Genomic DNA, 7381 nt, shown 5'->3' with positions numbered 1-7381 from the left:
TAATTAAAGAAATATAATTTGTATTAGTACAAGTGTACAATAACAACAACAATCATATACTCATTGTAGTTCACAAGTGGTAATTACGTTAGTAATAATTAAATTTCATATAAATATATTTTCAATATATGAAAGCAAAACTTTCATGACACTCCTTTAATATTTTAACTTCCATTTTGATGAAATTATTTACTTCAAATCAAATGTGGAGGCAAAATTTGACAGTTATAACTTATGTATCCTAATTTTCTAAAGTTATTTAATTCTAAATAAATAAATAAACTTTAAAGACAAATACATAATTTAACTTATGCAGCGGATGGAGCGGCTCCTCTCTTAATTAGGAATTAGGGGTTCGGTCCGGGCTCAAACTCAAGATATAAAAGTAGATATTTTAACTAAAGAAATATAATTTGTGTTAATACAAGTGTACAACAAGAACAATCATATGCCCATTATAGTCCAACAAGTGGGCAGTTATATGAAAGCAAAATTTTCATTCCGCTCTTTTAATATTTTAACTTCCATTTTGATGAAATTATTTACTTCAAATCAAATGTGGTGCCAAAATTTGGCATTTATAACTTTATGTATCCTAATTTTCTGAAGTTATTTAGTTCTAAATAAATAATCTATACATAGTTAATGAACTTTTACGACAAATATATAATTTAACTTGTGCAGCGGATGGAGTTGCTCCTCTCTTAATTAGGGATTAGGGGTTCAAATATGGATATGAAAAAAATCTTTGGAGGAAGCGCTCCCCCAAATAGGCGCAATACAGTGCGAATTATTTGGATTTATTGGGCTCAAATGCGGATATCGAGCACAAACCAGAAAATCAAAGAACACGAAAAATGAGGTAGGAGGTTCGATAGCTTTTCAAAAGTAAACTTTAAAAACAAAAAATAAAAAAATTAATTTAAATAAATAAGATTAGGACCTAAAAATAATTAATTAAAAATTTAAAAAAAAAATTGAAAATTATTGTGAGGACTACAAAAGTCCCCATGTAGCTTTTGAAAAGTAGATCTTAAAAACAAAAAATTGACTTAAATAAATAAGATTAAGACCTAAAAATAATTAATTAAAAAGTTTTTAAAAAATTGAAAAATTACTATGAGGATTATAAAAGTCTCCACATTTGCTCTTATATATAATAGTAATTTGCACATAAAAGACTCAAATAAGACTCAAGTGGTTATTTTCCCCTTTAATTTCTATAATCCCTTCATCTTACACCATCTATACAACACCTAAATTCGATTAAGGAACGAACAAAGACTTCAACTAAGACAGACTTGCTCAACATACTACCAGTGATCGACAACATTACTTACGGGTAATAAACCACTAGAATATGTAACAATTTTCTATCTAGGAACCAAGAAGAAGAGACATAAAAGCAATTAGCCATTTTCCCTTCTTAATAATTTTCTGCCAAATATTCCCTTCACACCTTGCTCCTATTGAATGTAGTTCTCGTGATAGATGATAACGTCCAAATACACTCCTCAAAGAGAAAGTGTACACGGTCGTATGCAATATATTTACCCAACTATGAGTCGGGGTCGATCCCACAGGGAACAATATGCTAGGCGATTAAGAAAGTAAGGAACTTTCACCAACTAAGCTAAAGCCAAACGATAAATGATATTTAGGTTTTTTGGAGAAAACTATGACTAATGCGGAAATGTAAACTAACCTAGAAAGCGAGTAAAATGATCAATGGCCACAAGTTTGGATAATAGGAGATTACACTCAAGTAACGATCCAATGTATTTCACGATTTTACAACTAAGAGCGGGCTTATGTTAATAGATAATGATTTCTAAAATCTCATTGAAAGTCTTCCAACCAAATCAATGAATTTCACTCTAAGCTTTTCCAAGCCTTAAAGTGTGATATTAGGCACAATCAATTTAACCTCAAGTAACTATCCTCTTCCGAGCTCAAGTTATTAGATGAGTTTAATGACCCAAATTCTTGTTAATTAATCTTTCCCAACCTAGATTTCCTCTTCCAAGCTCAATCTAAGTAAATGGGTGAGTCCTACGGTTAGCCAATCCCTTTCGAAACATTCAAGAACGAGATTAATTAAATCAACAAAGACCCACTTCAATAGCAATAAGAATCATTCAATACATAAGCATAACAAGAGTTTCAAACCAAACTTTAATCAAGAATACTTTCATAAAAGAGATTCAAGTTATGGAATAGAAAGCTACACACTTAGATATACAATACAAAGCAAGGAATTGAAGAAATGAATTAAAGGTTTAAGAAATACTCAACCAAATCTTCAACCCCAAAGTGTGGTGTAAAAACTAGTCTCCAAACTTGATGAAAAACTACCAAAGATAAATATTACAAACCCTAAAAGTGTATTTATATCATTCCAAAAAACGGGAACAAAATCTGGACCAAAATACCCTTTTGCACAACATGCTGCACCACATGCTATTCGCATGTTCAACATGCTAATCGCATGTGGTGCCAAAACCGTAGCATGTGGTGACAATTTTCTCTGTCACCACATGCTGCACCACATGCTGCTCGCATGTTGCACATGCTGCGCCATATGCTATACTCTGCGTGTAGCATATGGTGCCAGAAAGTATGAATTTGTTCTATTTTTGCTCTATTTTGGTCCGTTTTGCTCTCCGGGCATCTTTTCCTACAAAACAACATAAAAACACAAAAAGTAACAACAAAAGTGCTTAAGAAGTCACAAAAGCTTAAGGAATTAGCGTCGAATATCGCGTAATTTCACGACTCATCAACACCCCCAACTTAAAGTCTTTGCTTGTCCTCAAGCAAACTAAAACAAAAATCTCAATGAGGATCCATTTTAAGCACAAAAACATGACTTTGGTTGGTACCAATAATTAGGCTACAAGCATGTGAAGCTTCAACGAAATAGCTCCCTCGTTTCAAAATACAATTTTAAGAATGCATTAGAGATTTAAAACAATCAAGCAACAACACTCAAGCCTCAATAAGTGACTCAAAACCACTAGCTTACTAGATATGCTCAGTTGACTCAACTTTGGATTTTTCAACATCACCAATCTATCATAATCCATATGCCCTCACAAGAAAGAAAGTCCCAAAATCACAATATTCACAGCAACGACACAAGGGACAAATACACAAAAGTCGCTCACACTCAACAAAGAAGTTCTAGTGCTAACAAATATCACACCATAAGCTTGCCCTTATTTTCGTTTATCACTAACTCAAGAACATTCGGTTGGAGATCACATAGGCGCTTTTTAAGCTTGTAATGTAGGCTTAGGGAAGAGTAGGATAAGTATTTGGGATACAAGTGACTACGCCCTCCTTGAACACTACACATACTTTATGTCCACTTTCCTCTTCATTTCGAAATATCACTCCTTCCTTTGCATACCAGTTTCCCCAATTATTCACACTTCCTTTATAAAGTTTCAAAATATAATGTGCTAGCACATTCGACCCCCAACTATAAATATTGCAGTGTCCTCACTGCACATAATCAAAACAGAGAGAAAGATTTTTTTTTTTTTTTACACACTGGCACGACCTGCGACCCCACATGCGAATCGCATGTCTGAAATGCGAGTCGCAGGTGATGCCACCTGCAATTTTTTTTTTTTTTTTTTTTTTTTTTTTTACAAAGATACATTTTTTTTGCACAAAAAGTTTGCAACCTTTTTGTATTTTCAAATTTTCTTCTTTTCTTTTGACTTTTTCACAACACCAACCTTCACCACTCTCAAGCAACACTAACACCCCCAACTTAGGCTTTTGGCCTCAAATTCACAATTTCATGTTCAAGGAGCGAAAGGTTCAAAAGAGAGACTTTTCATCGAACAGGGTAAAGGCTTGTAATGGGGCAATCAAAGAAAAGGTCATAAGCTCAAATGAGGTTACTAGTGATATTATTTATGCAATGGTAGGCTAGAAAGGCTAAAGAGGCTTTTTCAAAAATCACAAAGATAGCCCAAGGTCATCTCTTCAACCAACATAATCAAAATTAGCAATGAACGACTAACCGGGCAAGTTCTAGATGATAAAAGTAAACACAAGAATTATTCAACAAACACTCACACACATGGCATATGAACTAGTCAAGATGGATCAATTTCACTTCCCAAGCAAGAACAACTAGCGCAATATCTCATAATCCAAAGTCAACACACTAGTAGGTAAAGAGTCACAAAATGAGCCAAAAAGTTATCACAAAGATCATTCTTTCCTATGCACCTTGCTTTTTAACTTTCACAACAATTTGGAGAGGTATTCACATTTCAATTTCACATGCAAGAGACTAATTCTATTAGTACCAAACAAGCCAAGAGTTTTTACATTTTTCCTCAAAGGAGAACCTACACCTAAACTTACAAGACTAATGAAAGAAGCTAAGAAAGAAAATAAAATAATAAGAGTGACTAATCCACAACATGTCAAAAGAACAAAATTTTCAAAAATTTTGAGCAAGTTTCAAAATATAATGCGCTACCACGTGCCACCCCCAACTATAAACATTGCAGTGTCCTCGCTGCACATAATCGAAACAAAACATAAAAATAGAAAAGGAAGGAATTTTTTTTTTTTTTTTACTGGCATGACATGCGACCCCACATGCGATTCGCATGTATGACATGCGAGTCGCATGTGATGTCACCAGTTTTTTTTTTTTTTTTTTTTTTTTAGTGTCTGTCACCACATGCGACGCAACATGCGATTCACATGTATGACATGCGAATCGCATGTTGTGACACCAGAAAATATTTTTCTGCCGTTTTTACTGGTTTTGGGGGCTGTCTGGGTATCCGATATGCTCAAAATAACTCCAAAAATTCTGAAACTTTGCAGATTAGTCAAAAACCATAAACTAAACTATTCTAAAAAATAAAATTTCAAAAATGATTAAAAACTTTTAAAACGATGGGTTACCTCCCACCAAACGCTTGATTTAAAGTCGCGGCGCGACGGTTACCTTTACCACTTTTTCTTCCATTTGGAAGATATGAATTTGCGCCCCAACTTTGAATCAAGATCATGATGACGCTCATGGGGCGGTGGCAGAAAAACGAGGCCAACTTTCGGGTATCGCATTTTGCACTTCTTGGCCCTTAAGTGAGGCATTCCATTTTGTCTTCTTGGCATAGCAAACTTCAAAATGAAAACGCTTTCTTCTTCATCTCCAAAATTCTCCATTGGCTCGGTTAGTTCAACTTCCATATCATCAACCAAGCACAATGTTGAAAAATGGTTAGAATGTGGTCCAGCGCGCTCAAATTTCAAATTTGCATGAGTTTTGACATCCTCACCAAAAAATGAACTAGAGTCTTCAAAAACCATTTCATGAACTTTTTTATGCAACTCTAGTATCATTTCTTCAATATTGGCATCTTGCATTATTTTTGGATTGGTCGGTTGGCAATTCATCATTAGCTCTTGAAAATCAATGTTGACCACTTTTTCATTGGAAACTAACTGAAAACTACTATCCATGACTATTTGATGTTGAGTATTGCATACCTCAACTTTTGCATTCAATTCGGTATTCAAGTCACGGATAGCAATTTCAAGTTCCTTCAACTCTTGACTTTGCTCAACATGGATTTTTAAAAAAAAATCCATCATCTTTGAAATGCCTTCACGATGATCTCCATAGGCTCCAAGTTGTTGAGCTTGAGTCATAAGCCAATCTTGGCTCACAACTTCCACTTTGTCAAGACTTTCTTCATGTTGAGGGTCATTCAAAGCTTGTAAAAATTCACCCTTGGAGAAATTCATGGTTTGACCACTTTCTTGTCTATTTTCAACATCCTCAAGTTGTTGAGCATTATGAATCTGAACCAATAATTTCATTTGATCCTCCAAGGTGTGAATAGCTTTGTCATTGCAATTAATAGTTTGCCTCAAGTCATCAAGTGGTTGCCTCAAGTCCTTAACCGCCAAGTCCTGTTTTTCAACTTTTTCAAGGATGGTCTCTAACATGAGCATTATCCTCTCATTTTGAGCATTTGAGGCTTCTTCCATTTCCATATCCCTACTATCATCAAAATCAAAACTAGAATAGTCATAGTGGGGGTTCGGGGAAGGGAAGGACAAATAATCACAATTATCTCAATGACCATTTTGACCACCACACCTATCACATATACTCCACTCATAGGTTTGGGATTGTGCGCACAATCCGCCCCCGGGAGAATTCAAACAATTTTGCCATGAGTGTGGTCCTCCACAATAAAGACAAGGGTCATCAAAGTATGCATAACTACCATCCGACCAATTTTCATTATATGATGCCATTGTTTTTTTTTTTTTTTTAGAACTGGACAGTTTCTGTAGAAGCAAAAACTGGACAGTTTTTCAGAACTGGACAGTTTTGCAATTCTGCAAAACTGGTCAGTTTTTTTTTTTTTTTTTTTATAAAAATAAAATAAATCAAAAGAAAGCAACTACACAAATATTCACAAGTTTGGACAAAAGCAAGTAAGCTTAAATCCCAAACTAACCCAAATACGCCAAATTGTTCCCCGGCAACGGCACCATTTTTGATAACGTCCAAATACACTCCTCAAAGAGAAAGTGTACACGGTCGTATGCAATATATTTACCCAACTATGAGTCGGGGTCGATCCCACAGGGAACAATATGCTAGGCGATTAAGAAAGTAAGGAACTTTCACCAACTAAGCTAAAGCCAAACGATAAATGATATTTAGGTTTTTTGGAGAAAACTATGACTAATGCGGAAATGTAAACTAACCTAGAAAGCGAGTAAAATGATCAATGGCCACAAGTTTGGATAATAGGAGATTACACTCAAGTAACGATCCAATGTATTTCACGATTTTACAACTAAGAGCGGGCTTATGTTAATAGATAATGATTTCTAAAATCTCATTGAAAGTCTTCCAACCAAATCAATGAATTTCACTCTAAGCTTTTCCAAGCCTTAAAGTGTGATATTAGGCACAATCAATTTAACCTCAAGTAACTATCCTCTTCCGAGCTCAAGTTATTAGATGAGTTTAATGACCCAAATTCTTGTTAATTAATCTTTCCCAACCTAGATTTCCTCTTCCAAGCTCAATCTAAGTAAATGGGTGAGTCCTACGGTTAGCCAATCCCTTTCGAAACATTCAAGAACGAGATTAATTAAATCAACAAAGACCCACTTCAATAGCAATAAGAATCATTCAATACATAAGCATAACAAGAGTTTCAAACCAAACTTTAATCAAGAATACTTTCATAAACGAGATTCAAGTTATGGAATAGAAAGCTACACACTTAGATATACAATACAAAGCAAGGAATTGAAGAAATGAATTAAAGGTTTAAGAAATACTCAACCAAATCTTCAACCCCAAAGTGTGGTG

The sequence above is a fragment of the Lycium barbarum genome, chromosome 9, assembly GCF_019175385.1.
Source record: "Lycium barbarum isolate Lr01 chromosome 9, ASM1917538v2, whole genome shotgun sequence".
NCBI lineage: Eukaryota > Viridiplantae > Streptophyta > Magnoliopsida > Solanales > Solanaceae > Lycium > Lycium barbarum.
The sequence above is the reverse complement of the archived record's forward strand: the minus strand, read 5'-3'. Positions refer to the sequence as shown.